This window comes from Ranitomeya variabilis, chromosome 6 (assembly GCF_051348905.1).
Source record: "Ranitomeya variabilis isolate aRanVar5 chromosome 6, aRanVar5.hap1, whole genome shotgun sequence".
NCBI lineage: Eukaryota > Metazoa > Chordata > Amphibia > Anura > Dendrobatidae > Ranitomeya > Ranitomeya variabilis.
The window spans coordinates 304057887-304080021 of NC_135237.1; positions in this window are offsets into that span (position 1 = coordinate 304057887).

The following is a 22135-nucleotide window of genomic DNA, read 5'->3' on the forward strand; positions in this document are numbered from 1 at the left end:
CATAAATGTTAAAATAATACATGAACACATGACAAATAAGGCGAGCAGCAAGCAGTCATAATGGAAAAAAATTAAAATAAGCTAATAACATCAAAGTCTCTATTAAGACCCCGTGGTTCCATACTCTGTAGGAAATGAATCCAAAAAGCCTCTCTTGCTAATAATTTCTTAGTTATGTCTCCGCCTCTTCTGTTCATGGAAATTTGCTCCAAAACCAAAAATCGCAACTGAGCTATTGAATGCCCTACTGTATTAAAATGATATGGTATTGGATTCAATTTCTTCAATTCAATGGGGTTCAAGTCTGGAGATTGGGCTGTCCATGACAGGGTTTTGATGTGGTGGTCTCTTAATTTTTGCCAGAGCTGTATATAAAAAGTATATATACTGTATACATGAAAAGGCAAGCGGCTATGCTGCAAATTGCAGTAAGCTTACTAGATTGCTATAGGGTATATGCTTTAGTGAAAGGCAGCGATATTTGAGCAGTATCTGGGAGTCCTCCCTGTGAAGAGCGCTAATGTGTTGTGAGTCAGTGAGAGCTATACATGCATGTCCTTCATGATGATTTAAAGCATCTTGGTAGTGAAGTAATTAGACTTTCAGCATGCACATAAATGTGACCGGAAATATAATTATTGAGGTCGTGGACCACATAGGTGGAGCGCAACGGAAGTGAGTCAATGGTGATCGGCCGGACACCTGAAATGCCAGCTGCAGATATGGTGGAGTGCAAGTGTGGATCACATTGGAGGTGCGTCCTAGGGTAAAGTTCACCAAAGTCAATGCCGGAGATATAGAATGAAAATTATACGCATCTTGGTGAGTGATTGCAACCAGTTCATGTAAAAGTAATCACAGGAAAGTGCATATGAAAAGCATAATGACATGGTAATGGAAGTGAGAAACTGCAAGTGGAAAAAAAGATAATGTTAAATTATGCACAAAACAGTAATCTAGTAGCAAAGCCACAGAAGAGGACTGAAAATGCTCCAAAAATTCAAAATACAGATGAAAAAGGGGCAGCACCACTGCCTGGTGCAGCATGCTCGTAATATCATTATTATTATTGTTATTTTTAATTATAGCTCCATTTATTCCATGGTACTTTACATTTGAAAGTGGTATACATAGTAAAGACAAGTACAAAAATCTTAAACAATACAAGTCAGTCATTGGCACAGGAGGAGAGAGGACCAAGCCCACCAAGGCTCACAATCTACAAAAGATGGGTGACGGTACAGTAAGTGAGGGTAGAGCTGATTGAAGTAGAGTATGGTGAAACGAGGGTTACTGCAGGTTGTGTGCTTGTGTTGCAAAAGGTAGGTCTTCAGGTTCCTTTTGAAGGTTTCCACAGCTTGTAATACAGCCTGCTGCAGCGTGCTACGCAGACTGGTGCATACTGCCCTAACAGCCTGGTGCAGAGTGCCATAATCCAGCCTCTATTGGGATGTTTTTTCGGGGAAAAAATAAGAGAGCATCGAATAGGTGACATGGTTGTAGTGGTGGTGCAGCTGGTGGTGATGGTGTAACTTCTACAGGGAGAGGATGTGGTTGATCTGTGCCTGTTACATATCCAAGTGCAAAACCTTCTTCATGTGAACACAGACAATGGGACATTCTGAATCATTTTGTAGGCCCAAGTAACACTGGCCAAATGGTGAGGCCAGAACATGTTGAGGCGGTGTTAGTTTGAATGGCTGGGAGTGCCTCTAATTCCTTTGCATTGTCTTATATCTAGTTCCCTGGGCAAAGTATAGAGTTGACATTTGAGGATAATGGACATCTTTCTTCCACCTTACCCCTTGCCAATCAGCCAAGCAGTGTGAGCTGCTTCTGATTTTTGATGACTCTGGCTGGGGTTCCATGGCCAATCCACCTAGTCCAACCCCGAAAGTGGAAGAAACTGACTATTAGTTATGTTGAAGGATAAGTACATGGAAGGGCACACTCAGTGGACCACATAGCATAGCTTAGAGGTTCCAACTGCTGTTTTTTATGCAGTGCTCAGACCAGCAAGGAGTGGGTGGAAGATAATTTGGGGGATAATGAGGTCCTCGACCCCATATGGAGCAAAGTTCATCCTAGCGACATGCGAAGAGGAAGAAGAGGTGATCACACTTCCTCAGCAGCAAAGCAAAAGAAGGAACAGGGTGCAAAAGCACAGCAGCCAGCTAACCAGTATGTTGGCTGCAACTGTCCACCATGCGGAGAAAATGAGAAAACCAAAGCCAGCTCCAAGGAGCTACCTGGTGTGATATTTTTTCAGGGAATGTGCTGATGACAAGAGATGAATGGTTTGTACACTGTGCTGTCAGAGCCTGAAGCAAGGCATAAATCTTCTGAACCTGTGCACCACCTGCATGATAAGGCATCTGATTTCCAAACACAAGATGCAGTAGAGTACACACCTTAAAAGGCATGACAGATGTAAGGGTCCTCCTGCTCCCTCTTCTGCCACAGTCTCAGCTTGTTCATCCTGCTCATGATTACCAGGGCCAACTGCCTCCCTGCAAAGGGAGGATGTGACAGCACCACTAAAACCAGCAGTTTAATTGAGCATCTCCATGTTGTCCAAGTAAATGCACCCTTACCCCACCACGAGCCATGGTGCTGAATAATAACATTTCAAAATGACTGGCCTTTGAAATGCTGCCATTCTGGCGCACACAAAAGTCTGGACCTGGCATATGCTTATTATCAGAGACACATTTATATCTGTCTCCCATCACTTTCAAGATGTTCTGTACCCTTTGCCATAGAGAAGAGAGCGATGAAGAAAAATGTTCCTCTCCAGGAACCCTGAAGACTCCCTACTGAAAGCACAGATATTAGGGTGAAGACAATATGCAACAAAGAATGGTGACTTACCCGTGGACTCATGCCAACAAATATTTAGCGCAAATTCTGCTAAAGGTAAGTATCATGACCAATCTTCCTTGTTTTCAGAAACAAAACACCTGTGCTGGTTGAAGTCCCTGCTGCTGCTTACGTAGCATAGACTCAGCAAGGGAGACTCGGTCAGGATCATCATAGATGAGACCCAGGGCTATAAAAACTCATCTACTGACCAGAGGGACTGGGAGTCAACTGGAAGGGAATAGGCTAAGGATTGAGGATTCCCATGAAATGGGGAAATTAGTATTCCCACCATTGCTCCTCACTCCCAGAGGAATGATGGTGCAGTCTGAAATAAAGTTTGCAGCCTTCCCTGAACATTGCAAACTTGCCCCGCCCCCCAGAAAACTGTTCTGGGAGGGCCACCTTGGGTTCAAGCTGGGCTTGACTGACAGACGAGACAACCAGATCTGAGGTCTGTTGCAGCTATTGCAAAACTAACAACAACTACCACTACTCATTTCCATGGGCAAAGTCTGCATTTGTTTTGCAAGAGCTACAACCACATCCATTTTGGGATCTTGCAAAAAATGGGGCCAGCAATAATGTCATGCCAGGGCAGGGAGATGCCCATCGTGTGACACAAAGGGAGGGGTGAGGGAGCTGATAAAGGGGAACCCTGATTATAGGGAGAGGGGGAATATGGTGACCTATGTGCTCCCTATCGCCTTAGATGGGTTCTTCCCTACCGTGCGCCATCACATGCCTAAGCCCTTGATGACCCTGGGTTTGCTCTAGAAAGTCAAGCTGGGCAGTAAGAAGCTAGTCTTACACCTGCAATAAGACAATGCAGGGAATGAGACAGATGGGGAAACACACAGCAAAGCCACAGGAATCAAAAGGAACACAAACAACTTCTCCAAGAACACTTTGGCTTCCACAGGAAGACAACAGCTATTCCAGGTTAGCATGGCTTAGGATAGTAAAACCTATTGCTGGCTGGCATGGAAAGAAGCCAAAAAGTGAGTTTAACCCTACTGTTCTGATTGCATTTACTAAACACTTGAACTGTTTCTGTTCAATATGACCTGACCTATTAAAATGTTGATTTTAGCTACTGTGTTTTATTTGAATAACTATTTCATTATTAAACTGTATGTGAACATAGTTGATCATAAACAAATGAAAAATGAAATTAAAACTTAATTTTCATTTATTTTTTTCAGAAAAAGGTCACCGCGGCTGTGTGCAATTATATTCCCTTTATAGCATTCTGCACACAAATAACAAACATGCTTTAGATTTCTATTACTATAGCATAAAATCAAACTAAATATAAATTTGTGTTAATATATTTTATAAAACAACAAATGAAAAATAATGAAAACTTCAGTTTTTCTTTTTTATCTCTAAAAAGGTTGAACAGGTTCATGCATTTTTACATTGACCTCAATAATAAAACACATGTCCTTTACATAGATATTTTGCACACCCACCATGTCAGATTTGTTTTATTGTCACAAGAAGATGGACAGAAGCTACATCTCTTCCTTTTTTGGCTGGTAGCTGTGCTGGTGGAGGCCGTGGAGTCTCTTTCTTGAGCATGCTGCTGGACACACTTCACAATGGCTGCTGCTCCTTCACTTCTGGGGTTTACTTTTCTGGCTTTGATATACAGTCTAACTAGGGATTTTCCTAATTCTTCAATAAAAATTCTTCTTTTATGCAGCTTATTTCCATTCCAATTGGGGTTGATTTCTCTCCATAAAACAAATGTGTTGCATGACGAAACATCCAGAATGTTCTAAAATATTATCATAGGCCAACAATTAGTTTTGCGTTTGCATGTGTATGATGATATTGCTTGATCTAGTGTATTAACTGCCCCTTTTGTGGCATTGTAATCTAATATCATGTCTGACTTTCTGTCTTCTTGATTACTTATTTCATTGTCATGGTGCATTGTGCTCATTAAAATTACATGTTCATTTTTTGGGAATATAAGACTTAACTGTAACAGTAAAATAAAAAGTAGAACTATACACATTTCTTTTACTAAGGAGACCTTGCAAGCAGTTATTGCTTGTTTTTTTTTTCCTTATAGTACCCAGCATGGTAAGTTATCTATTTTGTAACATCTGGCCCAGTTGGTAGGATGTGAAAAAGTTGTCACATGTGACATTTTGTCCTTTTAGTCCATGAGTCAAAGCGAGAACAACTCACATACCCTGTTTTTTTTCTCCAGAGTTTCTTCCTGTATACACTTGAGCGTTTACAACGTATGAACTTTTGCTGTCACAAAGTGTCCATATCTTGATAACCTACTTTGCTGGATTACTCGGTATGTATTGTCTGAATGGGCATCTACTTCGAATTGCCACCAGTTGTTCATCAACAGTTAAAGCTTCGCCAATACTATATAATTTTGGTAGAATCTCTACCCATTTATTCCAAACATTTCTAATAGGGGCTAGTTTAGCTTTAGCTTTCATTTCGATCTGTTTTATTATCAAACCTCAGTAATCTAGAAATCTCATGAAACCTTTCAAGAGACATTGTAGCTATAAATACAGTATATGGCAACCAGTTTCAGAATTCCACAAACTTTTAGTTGATTCACCATAAAATTTTTATACTCCTGCTAAAAGAAGTAAACCAATATAAGCATTTAGAGCTGTCGCATCTAGTTTGTTCCATTTATCACCATAAACTCGTTGTCCCTCAATGCTTGTCATTTGATAAGAACAGTGAAACCTCCACCCTTTTGAATAATGAGATGAACTGCACAGGAAAACAAATACATTTTGCAGGCAGAAATAATTAGTGACCTGTTGAACAGTATAAAATGTTATCGGGTCATACTGACCTAAACAGTACAAATGTATCAATCAACGTGTAGCAAAAAGTGAACAAAAAAAACCCAACACTCATAGTAAGAACCCCTCAAATGAGGAAAAGTCAATTAATGACAAGTTTCAGTCTGAAACTTTCATATCCGCATAATAAATAATCTACAGGGTCTCAAATTTCATTTCGAGTCATATGGACCAGAACAGAACAGCAGGGTTAAATAGCGAAGAGGGTGTGTAGCAATAAGGAGAAGATAAGACCAAAAACAAGATGGGATCTTAGCACACTTAAAAGACACATTTAAAAGACAGAACTCTTAACTGCTTTCCGTACCAAAAGAAAGAGTAAACTTGCACCTCTCATGTGAATGGTCACGTAGGTCCCAAGAGGACCTGTGGTCAACTAATCTCTTGAATTTCTGATTCCAGGCGCATCACAAATCTCAGAGAGGTGCGGAACACTCGCGACTTTTAACTTCTGAGTCAGCAAATTGAACACATGGCCTGAGCTTACCCTTTTTGCCTTGGAGATGCTGGCCTACCCTGCTGCAAGTTTATTGTCGGAAAGTGTGTTTAGCAAAGTGGAGGGTGTGATCATGGACAGGTGCATTCACCTGTTGATAGCCAACTTGCGGAAGTCAACATTAATTAAGATGAACCAGGCATCGATTTGTCCATACCTTTTGCTGACTAAACAACTATACCAGCTGCAACCAGCCATTGGTACACTCTATTTGTCATTCGTTTAATTTTGGGGTCTCCACAAATAAAAAAAAAAATGCAAATTAAAAAACAAACAAACACAAAAACAGTGATTACTACCTTCTTTTTAGCCTCTTACACCTACACCGCCCCCCCCCCCAAAAAAAAAAATATTGTATACCTACTCTGCTGTCATTTTTACCTACACTGCCATGTACACATGCATCACCTACTGCACCTCCTTCTCCATGTGGACCTCCACCTTCTGATTCTAGATTCTTATTTTTTTATTTTTTTACTGTGTTTTCTTAACTTGCTACAATAAAAAAATTTAAAAACACAATACCTGCTCCCCTGCATCTGCCACCTACACCACCACGTCCTCCACCTTCTCCAGCCTGACAAGACCATCCCTCAGGCACCCCAGAAATGGTGCATCCATTAGATGCACTAATTCTGGCACTTAGAACCCTCTCTTCCCAACTGCCCTGGTGGAGTGGCAATTGGAGTAATTGTTTTCGGGGGTTGGTGTCAGCTGTGTAATGTCAGCTGGCATCATGCCATGGGGATAATAATGGAGAGGTGTCTATCAGACTAACTATCCACTAAGATAAAAGAAAAAAATACAATTTGTTTCCTGGGTGTATTTGAATAAAGACTCCCCCACACATTACCTGGTTACCCATTTAATATTAAAAAATAATCTCAGCAGTTCCAATATAATCCTCTGTACACAGTTCTTGTTATGGTAGGAGCCTAATACATTGACATGTACACAAATCAAATAGCTGTCAGTAACATTCAGGTGACCTGGCAGGTTTCAGACATTTTTAATTCATGTGGTTATTGACATATCCTTGAATGCTGTTAGCAGCAGTTCAGTCATGATTTCTGGCTATATTATCTTGTAAAGAAAATAGACAAAACATCTATTATCATAAGATAGAAGGAATACAAAAAATAATATTTATTAGTGTTTGGTTTTAATTTTTTAAACATTTATGATTACATAAGAATATGCACTTGATAACTGTGTAAACCCATTTATCCTTGCAATTCACTATTTATTAAAGTGCCCTTGTGCTCACTATCAGATTTGGTAAGCTAATTTGGTGGAATAAATTATGTATAAAATATATTTTGATTCTACTTTCTCCCTGAAGACAAATTTCATGGTAAACAAACCTAGAATATAACTACTTACTTTCTAAATATAAATATGTACTATCAGTAATTAAAGAGGTGAAATGTTAATCTATGTTTGTTTTGAACAAATTATAACATTGCATAATGGATTTCTGTTCCAGTCGTGTTGTCACTCATTTATCATCTTCAGAAGTATGATATAAATCCATAACTGCAGCCTTTATTAAGTTAATTTTTTATTGGTATGTATTTTTCACCTACCTACAGTCTTTCAGTAAATAAAATTATCTTTTAAAGTATGTGCATTGCATGTAAAAAAAGCACCCAATCTGCCAACATTCATATAAAAAGAAATATTATTATATTTTTAATGTATCAGGATTTTGATGATGAAAATGCTGAAGTTTATTTGTGTTCTATCAATCTTTAAAATTGTATAACCATAAACCATCATAACATAAATTACATTACATATCTTGTGTAAATTCCTAGAATGTTAATCAACAAGCATTTTAAAAAGAAACAACATCATAATGCAACAATATTACAAAAAGACCAATAAAAGAAACTTATCTTGCCATATTTATTGACCTTGCATTTCCAAATTCCTCAAACTAACTATTATCAGACTGTTGAATAACCCACTATTCAGTCTTGCAAATAAAAAATCTTGCAATATACAATAGTAAATACTTTAATGGATATGTAATAAAATACCAGAACATGAAAAAATAAAAAGGTTCATAAAATGTACACCTGTGGAGAAGAAAAGCTAATAGTGGAAATGTCATGTCGGACACTGTTCAGACCAGGTCGTCTGACAGACAGCGGTAATTCCGCATTTGACCACTGTTTGCTCATTGGCGTCGGCTAGTTTTCATCTGGCTGCTCCGGGGTTAATTTATCTGATCCTCGGATTGGAAGCTGGGCCATGCTCATTTCCTTTAAATAGTTCTCCTGATCTTTGGGCATCGCCGATTATAGCTTCTGTCTTATCCGTAGTTATCTCGGTCCGGAGTGGAGAGCTGGTTGTTGGAGAATCATGGCTGGTGGTGTATTTACCTTTGTCTTATTTACTCCTTCCTATATTTGTATTTATTTTGCCCTGCACATTTATAGTGTATTCCTGATTGACTGCGGCGTGATGTATATTTTCCTTTATCCTTGTTTGTTATAACTGTGGGTATTGGTCTATTGCATTCACTGGGTGGTGGGTGGTGGTATTCAGTCTAGGGCTGAATCAGGAGTCAGGGTGAGGGTGGAGGCCTGGACATGCACACCTTCAGTGTAAACTTCAGGTAGAGGGTCAGACAGGGTTTCCTAGTCTGAGGGAAATTGCAGGGGCCGGGTTATTAGCTCTCGCCCTCATTGTCTCCTCGTGACAGGAACACCATGATAAGAGGGTGCACTGTGTGAGGCAGTGACTCCTGTTACAGCTAGGGGGCACTGTAGGTGCTCCTCAGGATGAGCATGGAGGCGTAACAGTGATGAGCCAGTAACCGGCATCGTTATGAATGACCGGTATGTGTTGCAGAGACAGGGGTTGTCCTCTGTGCTGTAAGCCTGTAGTATGGTTGTTCTGGAACCTGTAGTCCCACAAGTATTTGTTTAGTTGTAAAGGGAGGCTTGCAGGGTTAGTCAGAGAGCTGGGTGGGTCTGACTAACCACACACACCTCCCACTTAGAGGAGTGGACACAAGCTTTATAATGTGACCAGGGTTTGGTCTGTGTTGTAGGTCCTGAAAGAGGACAGGCTTGTGTCTTTGAAGGTCCTAGGGGGACTTCCTGAAGAGCGCACAGAAAGGCCGTATGTGCAGTGTCTGTGATGGCACTGCGTTGGGGAGCCACCAACCTTCAAAAGGCCTGGACTGTCGGGAGTGCTCTGGTCACAAGGACAGTGATTCCCGTAAGGCAGCTCCCCAGGAGAGAGGACTGACAGGAGGTCAGTATGTGGAGCAGGAGCTCCAGAAAGGTAACTTCCGGAAAGGGGGTTATAATAACGTCAGAGAAGTATCTGCCAAAGGAACAGACTGTCACTGATTAACATGTTCCGGTGATTTATATAATGAACTGTGCATGACCCTGTTTATGCTGCGTAAAATAAATCTTATAGACTGTTTAAGTGGAAACCCGTTCCTGTGTGTCTGAATATCGCGGCCAAGTGAATATCCCCCAACACACTCAGTAAGCACTGTCTCACACCTGATATCCAATATGTTATTCCTGGGAGGCCCTCAATATCTGCCCTTACTGGCTGTGGAGAAAGGCACTCTAAATGGCCAGCGCAATAGATGGTTTCCCCGTTCCTCATCAGCTCATCCTATTGACCATGATAAATCCTTACCCCCATCATACCGTAGCCCATTTTGGCTTTTGCATTTCTGTTGTTTGCTCCCATGCTTCCCAGAGCCATAACCTTTTTATTTTTCCATCAATATGGCCATTTGAGGACTTGTTTTTTGTGAAACAGGTTGTCCTTTTGAAATACATCATTGGTTCTACCATATGTTTTACTAGAAAACAAGAAAAATATTCCAAGTGCTCAAAATCTTTTTAAAAAGGCAATTCCACAACTTTTTATTTACCATTTTCACCAAATGCTAAAACTGACCTGCTATTATGATTCTTCAGGTCACTATGAGTTGGTAGATGTATGGGTTGTTTTCTATTTAAGTGGCAAATTTTTTTTCCAAAGTTTGTAAAAAAATAAAATTTTGCTTCATTTTCCGAGACCCTTAGCGTCTCCATTTTTCGTGATCTGGGACTGGTTGAGGGATTAATTTTTGCAGGCCAAGCTGACATTTTTATTGATACCATTTTGCTGTAGATATGATCTTTTGATCACTCATTATTGCAATTTAATGCATTCAGATTTTTTTCATACAGGTCTGTTGTGCACATCGTGGTAAGCTTTGTGAAACTTTGTTCTAATTTCAGGTTACCTGTGAGGCTTTATTATAATACTATCTACGTCTGCCCTGTATTTAACATAGCTATATTAAGCTACTTGCTTTTTGCCTCCGCTGTTACGTTTCACCTCCAATAGCATTGCCTGCCCACCTTACCTACCACTGAGGCAATTTTCTGGCCTCTCTTCTAGTAATAATAGATGTGCGCACTTCACCTGTTACTGTCTATTCCTGAATGTATTTGAGATTCCATTATTTGTACTGGTTTTAAAATTTTCTAAATAAAATTTGTATTTTATTATATTCTAAAAATTCGAGTTGACTCCACTATTTTCTCCTTAATCAAAAGCATTTATGGAGTTCGAATTAAGCCATACTCGGTGGTTGGCTACTTAGCATTCCCACCCTATTATGCTCATAATGTACCGGGGTTTTTTTGTTTGTAAGGTGACATTTTTATTGATACCATTTTGCTGTAGATATGATCTTTTGATCACTCATTATTGCAATTTAATGCAATGTTGCGGCGACCAAAAAAACATAATTCAGGCATTCAGATTTTTTTTTTGCTATGCCGTTTTACCTATCGGATTAATTCTTTTTGTATCTTGATACTTTGGGCAATTATGAATTTGACCAAATATGTGTATTTTTTTTTTAATTGTTTTATTTTGAGTGTGACAAATGGGGAGTGATTTGAACTTTTATATTTTTTTATTTTTTTATATTATTAAAAACATTTTTATTTTACTTTACACTTGCTTCAATAGTCTCCATGGGAGACTAGAAGCTGTGATCATCCGATCACCTGTGATGCACCCAGCAGGGATTCAGCCTTGCTCTATGTAGCAGAAATGCTTACTTGCTATGAGCACCGACCTCTGGGATTAGTGACGCACTACCGGTGTGATCACATTAAATGTCGCTGTCAGAGATTGACAACGGCATTTAATAGGATGTCATCCGTGGGTGGATCAGGATTCCACCCATGGCTGTTAGGGGCACATTTCAGCTGTTCAAATCAGCTGACATTGTTAGGGTTGGTGGAACGCACCAAATATATATTTATTAGAAGTAGGAGGTGCATTCACAACCCGGGATCCACCGTGCAGGAAAGAACCTGCTGCTAGATATGGCGGTACAAAATAGTAGTTTAAACAAACTCTGTTACTTCACAGAGTCTGTTAGCAAAGAGAACGCTGTGCCCTGTTTAGCTCACAGAGGAACACAGCTACTTAGTAGAGCAGATAGTGGTCATGCAGTCAAATGCAAACACGCAGCTCCTCACCGGTGGAGCCGAAATTCTAATGGCTATACGCCAGCCCTGAATCCACTCACATGAAACTCTTCGCCGGAGGTGCCAGCATTCTAGGGGTTTATTTCAGCCAGGTCCCGAATACACACACACGAAACTCCTTGCCGGAGGTGCCAGCATTCTAGGGGCTTATTTCAGCCGGGTCCCTGACTACATACAAAAATGACCACACTGACGCTGAGCTCATACATAAATTGACACTAGCACATGGCTGTGCGGACCTGTGGATGTTTTATAGTTGGAGCTCTACAGGACCTTTCTGGAGGACCAATGGGAGCTGCTACAGGGCCTGAGCATGTGACTCCCGACCTCCAATGAGAGGTCCTCCCGTGGGCATGCTCAGTGTGTGCAAAGCAGGACTTTGTCTCAGAAAAGCCTGCTTGCAGCAAAGCAGTAAAGAGTACAGTAGCAGAGCCTGGAAAGGCAGCAGTAACCCTTTGTACAAAATCAGACTGAGCGAGACGCTGGGACCGACGTTTCCGTAGAGCAGGCTCCATGCGGCTGATGCAGAATGGGAGACCGCAGCAGACCTGGCTCGAGAGTCCCCCTGTGCAGCGGCGGGAACTCAACTCCTAACAGACATGTGCTGGGAAAACTGTGGGCTCAGTGCTGGAGCCCACTTCAAAAGGAGAAATATGACATGCAACATGCTTCAAGGCACATATAAGACACACAAAGAAAGCAACTGTTGTATGATATATTTAATACTCTTGATTAATAGACATAGGCACCAATGCAATGACATCAAGAAAATAAATTAAATATGCCTGATGACTATGCATCCCCAAGAAAAAATTATGTGACTAATTTTTCTCTGTTTTTCACCTCTCTTGGTCTTATGTAACAGCAGTATGTTACCCATAAATCTTCAAGCATAAATGGCACAAAAATCATTGTGCAATTTGGATTTTAGGATCAATGAAGATAATATGTCAGACACATTATTAATGAACCTGGAGTATTTGTGAGGAAAGTACTCCACCCATCTCTTCTTGGACCTAGCACCCCTTTGTGTAGGACTGTCAATCACCATCTTCAGGTTTTAACATGGGACCGGGGTAAGTCAGGGGAACACAACCCTATTGAATACACTTGATTGATAAACTATTGATGCACCATTTTTAAGTTGACAATTTCGGATCCAACTTTATTTTTTCAATGGGAAGAGGGTCATGTGACACATCAAACTTATTCTGTATTGTTGCTATCAGTGTGTCAAGAGTGGGAGAAGAGGGTTGCATTGACAATCCAACACAATGGGCCGCTCTTTGAACACATTTGATAAGTGGTCATAAACTTGTAAATAAATCATGAAAGAATAAAGTTACGTTAAACCAAGCACACCATTGCTTTTCTTGTGAAACCCTTAATAAGTTTGATGAGTCACATGACCCTCTTCCCATTGGAAAAAATAAAGTTGGATCCAAAATGGCAGACTTCCAAATGGCCGCCATGGTCACCATCTGTTAGGACTGGTGGAACGCACAGAGTAAATACGGAGATAGTTTAGGTGCGTTCGCAGCCCGGGGTCCACCGTGCAGGAGTGGAACCTGCTGCTATTAAATGGCGGCACTATATGGCAGCACTACACCTGAATAGACACGGGTACTGACACCCGGTCTGTATAAGAGCACACTCTGTTGCTTCACAGAGTCACCGGGATTAAAGATAACGCTGTACCCCAGCATTCACAGGGCGCAGCAAAAGGATACTAGTGGGATCCCTGCTACTCACCCCCACTATGATGGAGGTTGATCCTGCTCTGACCCTCGGTGGCTTTTGAGCCTGCGCCTGAGGACGCCCTGAGTCAGATGCTGGGATCAAACGGGAGTTCCCACCCTACACTGACGGATTGTCAGGAGATGCTAAAGATGGCCGCACAGAGTGCATACAGTACCGCAGCAGCGGTCACTGCAGGATAGATGCAGTGTATTTTGCGCCTGGTGCTGGATGGCACTATCTGGCGCTAGACAGCTACAACACTCGCGAGCATTCAACAATTCTAGGAATGGGAATAATTTGCAGCTTTCACCAGAACAGGCATTCATCCACACACACACAAATAAAGATTTATACTAGCGCATGGCCGTTCAGCCATGCAAAACTTTTATAGCTGTAGCACTCAAGGACCTTCCTAGTTTTCCAATAGTAGCTGCTACAGGACCTGAGCGTGTGATCCCCGACCTCCAATGGGAGGTCGTCCTGTGGGCATGCTCAGTATGGGAAAAGCAGGACTTAGTCCCAGAAATGCCTGCTCGCTGCTGTTCAGTACTGGCTACAAAGGCAGAGCCTGGAAAGGCAGCAGCAACCAAGCGCACAGTATCATCTTGAGCCAGACGCTGGGACTGACATCTCTGCTGAGCAAGCTCCACTGCGGCTGGAGGAGAATGGGAGACTGCAGTGGACATGGTTCGAGATTCCCCCTATGCAGCGGTGGGAACTCAACTCCTAACACCACCCATCTTGAAAAGTTTTGCCCCTCCCATATACTAATATACCACAAACAGGAAGTTGATATCATCAACCATTCCCATTTTATTTAGGTGTATCTGTGTAAATGGCCCACCCTGTATTATTTTGCCACTCCTAGAGGTGGAAAGGCACAACTTTTTTTTTTTTGCTTTGGCACTAAGAGTAGGGACCAGTACCTGTTCAGTCTGACAGATTAGCTTTATTGTTTTCTGCTGGCCATGTACCATGTTGTCTACCCATGGAGTCATTCTGCCTAACAACTATGGGTAGTTTTCTGCAGAATGTTTTTTCAACATTACAGTGTATTATTATAGTGTTTTCCATTACTGCCTTTAACCCCTTAACGACCGCCGATACGCCTTTTAACGGCGGCCGCTAAGGGTACTTAATCCACAGCGCCGTTAATTAACGGCGCTGTGGAAAAAGTGTATAGCGCCCCCCAGAGTCGGATTTTCTCTGGGGTCTCGGTTGCCGAGGGTAGCCGAGACCCCAGAGAACATGATTCGGGGGGTTTTTACCGACCCCCGAGTTGCGATCGCCGGTAATTAACCGTTTACCGGCGGTCGCAACAAAAAAAAAAAAACGCGATTTGCCGTTTAATTTCTCTGTCCTCCGATGTGATCGCACATCGGAGGACAGAGAAATGTGGTCCCCGATGGCCCCCAATAGCCCCCCAATACTTACCTACCTCCCCCGGTGCTCCTCGTGTCTCCCCATGGGCGCCGCCATCTTTTTTCCGGGAAAAAATGGCGGGCGCACGCGCAGTGCGCCCGCCGCCCGGCACCCGGATGTTCTTTGGGGTCTCGGCTGCCGGGGGTAGCCGAGACCCCAAAGAACATGATCGGGGTCGGTTTGCACCGACCCCTGCTTTGCGATCGCTGGTAATTAACAGTTTACCGGCGACCGCAAAAAAAAAAAAAAAAAAAAAAGCGATCAGTTATTTCTCTGTCCTCTGATGTGATCGCACATCAGAGGACAGAGAAATAGGGGGATTCGGGGACCCTATCATACTCACCCGGGGTCCCTGGGTCCTCTTCTGTCTTCTCCTGCCAGCCGGCTTTTTCATCATGGCGGGCGCATGCGCAGTGCGCCCGCCATCTGCTGCCATCTGCCGGCTGGCAGGAGAAGACAAGTTGGGGCTAAAATTAGGGTTAGGGTTAGGGTTAGAGTTAGGGTTAGAGTTAGGGTTAGGGTTAGGGTTAGGGTTAGAGTTAGGGTTAGAGTTAGGGTTAGGGTTAGGGTTAGGGTTAGAGTTAGGGTTAGGGTTAGAGTTAGGGTTAGAGTTAGGGTTAGAGTTAGGGTTAGGGTTAGGGTTAGGGTTAGAGTTAGGGTTAGAGTTAGGGTTAGGGTTAGGGTTGGGGCTAAATTTAGGGTTAGGGTTAGGGCTAGGGTTAGAGTTAGGCTACTTTCACACTAGCGTTTTTTGGCTTCCGTCGCAATGCGTCGTTGGAGAAAAAACGCATCCTGCAAAAGTGCTTGCAGGATGCGTTTTTTCTCCATTGGCTTGCATTAGCGACGCATTGCGACGGATTGCCACATGTCGCATCCGTCGTGCGACGGATGCGTCGTGCTTCGGCGGACCGTCGACACAAAAAAAACTACATGTAACTTTTTTGTGCGACGTGTCCGCCATTTCCGACCGCGCATGCGTGGCCGGAACTCTGCCCCCGCCTCCCCGCACCTCACAATGGGGCAGCGGATGCATTGAAAAAACAGCATCCGCTGCACCCGTTGTGCGGCGCTTACAACGCTAGCGTCGGTACGTCGGCCCGACACACTGCGATGGGCCGAGTACGACGCTAGTGTGAAAGTAGCCTTAGGCTTCTTTCACACTTGCGTCGGTACGGGGCGGTCGCAATGCGTCGGCCCGATGTACCGACGCACGTTGTGAAAATTGTGCACAACGTGGGCAGCGGATGCAGTTTTTCAACGCATCCGCTGCCCAGTCTATGTCCTGGGGAGGAGGGGGCAGAGTTACGGCCACGCATCCGCAGAAATGGCGGACGCGACGTACAAAAAAAAGGTTACATTGAACTTTTTTTGTGACGACAGGGGCTAAAGTTATGGTTAGGGTTGGGGCTAAAGTTAGGGTTGGGGCTAAAGTTAGGGTTAGAGTTGGGATTAGGGTTAGCGTTTGGATTAGGGTTGGGATTAGTGTTACGTTTGGGATTAGGGTTGGGATTAGGGTTAGGGTTGGGATTAGGGTTAGGGGTGTGTTGGATTTAGGGTTTTGATTAGGGTTATGGTTAGGGTTGAGATTAGGGCTGTTTTGGGGTTAGGGTTGTGATTATCGTTAGGGTTGTGATTAGGATTATGGATCGGGTTGAGATTAGGGTTAGGGCTGTGTTGGGGTTAGGGTTGGAGTTAGAATTGGGGGGTTTCCACTGTTTAGGTACATCAGGGGGTCTCCAAACACGACAGCCAATTTTGCGCTAAAAAAGTCAAATGGTACTCCCTCCCTTCTGAGCTCTGCCGTGCGCCCAAACAGTGGTTTACCCCCACATATGGGGCATCAGCGTACTCGGGATAAATTGGACAACAACTTTTGGGGTCCAATTTCTCCTGTTACCCTTGTGAAAATAAAAACTTGGGGGCTAAAAATCTTTTTTGTTGGAAAAAATATATTTTTTTATTTTCACTACTCTGCATTATAAATTTCTGTGAAGCACTTGAGCTTTCAAAGTTCTCACCACATATCTAGATAAGTTCCTTAGGGGGTCTAGTTTCCAAAATTTGGTCACTTGTGGGGGTTTCTACTGTTTAGGTACATTAGGGGTCTGCAAACGCAACATAACGCCCGCAGACAATTCTATCAAAGTCTGCATTCCAAAATGGCGCTCCTTCCCTTCCGAGCTCTGCCGTGCGCCCAAACAGTGGTTTACCCCCACATATGGGGTACCAGCATACTCAGGACAAATTGGACAACAACTTTTGGGGTCCAATTTCTCTTGTTACCCTTGTGAAAATAAAAATTTGGGGGCTAAAAAAATCTTTTTTGTGGGAAAAAAAATATTTTTTATTTTCACTACTCTGCATTATAAACTTCTGTGAAGCACTTGGGCATTCAAAGTTCTCACCACATATCTAGATAAGTTCCTTGGGGGGTCTATTTTCCAAAATGGGGTCACTTGTTGGGGGTTTCTACTGTTTAGGTACATTAGGGGTCTGCAAACGCAACATAACGCCCGCAGACAATTCTATCAAAGTCTGCATTCCAAAATGGCGCTCCTTCCCTTCCGAGCTCTGCCGTGCGCCCAAACAGTGGTTTACCCCCACATATGGGGTACCAGCATACTCAGGACAAATTGGACAACAACTTTTGGGGTCCAATTTCTCTTGTTACCCTTGTGAAAATAAAAACTTGGGGGCTAAAAAATCTTTATTGTTAAAAAATATATATTTTTTATTTTCACGACTCTGCATTATAAACTTCTGTGATGCACTTGGGCATTCAAAGTTCTCACTACACATCTAGATAAGTTCCATGGGGGGTCTAGTTTCCAAAATGGGGTCACTTTTGGGGGGTTTCTACTGTTTAGGCACATCAGGGGCTCTCCAAACGCGACATGGCGTCCGATCTCAATTCCAGTCAATTTTGCATTGAAAAGTCAAATGGCGCTCCTTTGCTTCCGAGCTCAGCCATGCGCCCAAACAGTGGTTTACCCCCACATATAGGGTGTCGGCGTACTCAAGACAAATTGTACAACAGCTTCTGGGGTCCATTTTCTCCTGTTACCCTTGGTAAAATAAAAATTTGGAGGCAAAAAGATCATTTTTGTAGAAAAAATGCGATTTTTTTATTTTCATGGCTCTACGTTATAAACTTCTGTGAAGCACTTGGGGGTTTAAAGTGCTCACCACACATCTAGATAAGTTCCTTAAGGGGTCTAGTTTCCAAAATGGTGTCATATGTGGGGGGTCTCTACTGTTTAGGCACATCAGCGGCTCTCCAAACGTGACATGGCGTCCAATCTCAATTCCAGCCAATTCTACATTGAAAAAGTAAAACGACACTCCTTCTCTTCCAAGCTCTGCGGTGCGCCCAAACAGTGGTTTACCCCCATATATGGGGTATCGACGTACTCAGGAGAAATTGCACAACAACTTTTGTGGTCTAATTTCTCCTGTTACCCTTGTGAAAATAAAAATTTGGGGGCAAAAAGATCATTTTTGTAGAAAAAATGAGATTTTTTATTTTCACGGCTCTACGTTATAAACTTCTGTGAAGCACTTGGGGGTTCAAAGTGCTCACCACACATCTAGATAAGTTCCTTAAGGGGTCTAGTTTCCAAAATGGTATCACTTGTGGGGGGTTTCCACTGTTTAGGCACATCAGGGACTCTCCAAACGCGACATGGCATCCAATCTCAATTCCAGCCAATTCTGCATTGAAAAAGTCAAACGGTGCTCCTTCAATTCCAAGCTCTGCGGTGCGCCCAAACAGTGGTTTACCTCCACATATGGGGTATCGATGTACTCAGGAGAAATTGCACAACAACTTTTGTGGTCTAATTTCTCCTGTTACCCTTGTGAAAATAAGAATTTGTGGGCGAAAAAATCATTTTTGTGAAAACAAATGCGATTTTTTATTTTCACGGCTCTACGTTATAAACTTCTGTGAAGCACTTGGGGGTTCAAAGTGCTCACCACACATCTAGATAAGTTCCTTGGGGGGTCTAGTTTCCAAAATGGTGTCACTTGTGGGCGGTTTCCACTGTTTAGGCACATTAGGGGCTCTCCAAACGCGACATGGCGTCCGATCTCAATTCCAGCCAATTCTGCATTGAAACAGTCAAACGGTGCTCCTTCATTTCCAAGCTCTGCGGTGCGCCCAAACAGTGGTTTACCTCCACATATGGGGTATCGGTGTACTCAGGAAAAATTGCACAACAAAATTTGTGGTTAAATTTCTGTTTTTACACTTGTGAAAATTAAAAAAAATGGTTCTGAAGTAAAATGTTTGCAAAAAAAAGTAAAATGTTCATTTTTTTCTTCCACATTGTTTTAGTTCCTGTGAAGTACATAAAGGGTTAATAAACTTCTTGAATGTGGTTTTGAGCAGCTTGAGGGGTGCAGTTTTTAGAATGGTGTCACACTTGGTTATTTTCTATCATATAGACCCCTCAAAATCACTTCAAAGGTGATGTGGTCCCTAAAAAAAACATGGTGTTGTAAAAATGAGAAATTGCTGGTCAACTTTTAACCCTTATAACTCCCTAACAAAAAAAAAAATTGTTTCCAAAATTGTGCTAATGTAAAGTAGACATGTGAGAAATGTTATTTATTAACTATTTTTTGTGACATATCTCTCTGATTTAAGGGCATAAAAATACAAAGTTTGAAAATTGCAAAATTTTAAAAATTTTCGCCATATTTCCATTTTTCTCATAAATAATCGCAAGTAATATCGAAGAAATGTTACCACTAACTTGAAGTACAACATGTCACGAAAAAACAATCTCAGAATCAGCGGGATCCGATAAAGCGTTCCAGAGTTATAACCTCATAAAGTGACACTGGTCAGAATTGTAAAAATTGGCTCGGTCATTAAGTACCAAATTGGCTCTGTCACTAAGGGGTTAAGTGTATAATTTCCAAAACTATAAAAGAGAAAACGTAAGGATGGGCAATGCTAGTAAGATAAACCATGGGTGTAGCAGTATATAATCATACAACAATCACCATACAAAAGAAAGGGATTTAACATGCAAAAAAACACACCCACATCCACAAATATAATCAGACATATGATAAATGTATTTGATAAAAGCATACAAAATAAGACACACGGATTCAAAACCTAACAAACAGGTAAAGAAATAGATACCCTCCCATAAAGTTTAAGAGCCACCTGTAGAACTTACGCATAAAATATGTGAAACGATTTTCATTTGCAACATCTCTAATTTCAAGGTGACTGTGTCCCCCTTCTTTCCTCCCTCTGACTCATTTGATTCACCATGTCTCAAAGTATTTATTTTATCTGATGATTACTCCTACTTTCATATCCTCTATTTTGGATCTACGTTTTAATAAATCTATGTCTAATGGTGCTTCACATATTTTTATATGCTAATATTATTACTGCATGGATATTGTATATTCATTGATGCATGTTGTTCTCTATTGTCTCTTGATATTTTGCATGCTTTCAGCATTGCATTCAATGTGTTACATCATTAGTTTTGAGGTTACAGATGACTGCTCATTTTCCTGCACTTTATATTTTGAAATTACAGTTACCACTGACAAATAGGAGCACAGTTATTCCTTATGCATGTATTCTAGTCTGACGCCTGCCTGTCTATTTTTGTATATTTATTACCCATTGTGACTTAATATTAAGAAATTTTATGTAATTCATATATTTTTCTGGTTGCTGCCGTCTTTTCCTTCTTTTTGTCATTTGTGGTGCACTATTCGTATTGCTGCCCTATGTTCTTCAGAAAAATTTAATTTTTGTTTTTTCATATTTTTTTTCAATTCTTTTTCTAATTTCAAGTTAATTTAATTCAAATAGCTCAACAATGAAGAAAAATACACCACTACATAAATATTACCGACAGCAAAATAAATGGAAATAAAAAACTAACAATGTGTAACTTCATTTGCCAAACATTAGTAGATGAAATATAATAACTCAACACATTCATGAGGTTGAGAAGGGTCAGGAAATGCAAGAAAATGGAGCTTACATGTGGCTTCATCATCCTGATGGACATTATATTATTTTATTTTGCTGTATTCGCAATTTTTGATGAATTTATCTTTATTTCTGATTTCTGTCTCATTACTGTGTAATTTTTCATTAAATTATCTTTAGAGGTGTTGTAGTTGAGGACCTTATTCCATTTTATATAGGTACTGCAGGTTATACAGGTATCTGCCTTTGACCACATTGAGGGTTGTCTTTTTGAATACTTGTATGTGTTTTTTATGTGTTTTTAATCTGTGTGTCTTACTTTTTATTTTTATTTTCAATTTTGTGATATTTATTTGAATATAGTAAAAAAGAGAACACACGCGCTACCTCACACAAGCTAAGTATGTAAGTGCTCCTCAGCTGCAGGAATCAGGACAGGTAGGTGCCACCGCTGTCAGATATACTGTAGAAGTAATCAGTGATGATGCAGCTGATTCTGCGCTCAAGGGGTGACAAAACACAAGGAAAGTGCAAACAACATGGTATGACCACTTAAATGAAACCTCCCATCAAATGCCTGTGCTGGGCACTGTTGCAGAAGAAGCAATAGGACCCCAAGGGGTTAACAAAGCCTGTGCTGCTGGTGCCCTGCAAATGGAACGACCATCTTGTGTGGGCTGCAGCTAGCATAGTGTCACATGGAATGTCAGCACAAATAGTATTGCGCCAGGCGGTAACTCACGACGAGGCAGGTGTAGCAGTGTGTGATGAAGTGCAGTCCGTCCGACTGTGGTGGAAGATCCGGCGTGTCAGAGATGGGCCAGAGAGCAGGCAGGCAGAGTTAATCGACCGCGGCACAGCGATGAAACAGGGAAGCTACGCAGAGCCAGGGAAAGCCCCGGCCAGGGTGGTTTCACCCTGGTGAAGAAGGACTTCACCACGGCCACAGCCACTCCTTCGAAATGCCGGGTATCAGCTGATTATTACAGCTGACATCTGGCACTCACAGACCACTCCTGGCACAGTAACCCTGGAACACTGTGATCAAATATGATCGCAGCGTTCCGGCTGCATAGGGAAGAATAGCACAGAGAGGAGGCTCCCTGCGTGCTTTCCTGAGACCCTCGGAACAATGCGATGTCATTGCGTTCTTCCGAGCGTCTCCTCCCTGCAGGCCCCCGGATCCAAAATGGCTGCAGGGCTCCTTCCGGGTCCTGCAGGGAGGTGGCATGCAAGCGCCTGCTGAGGGAGGACAACCATG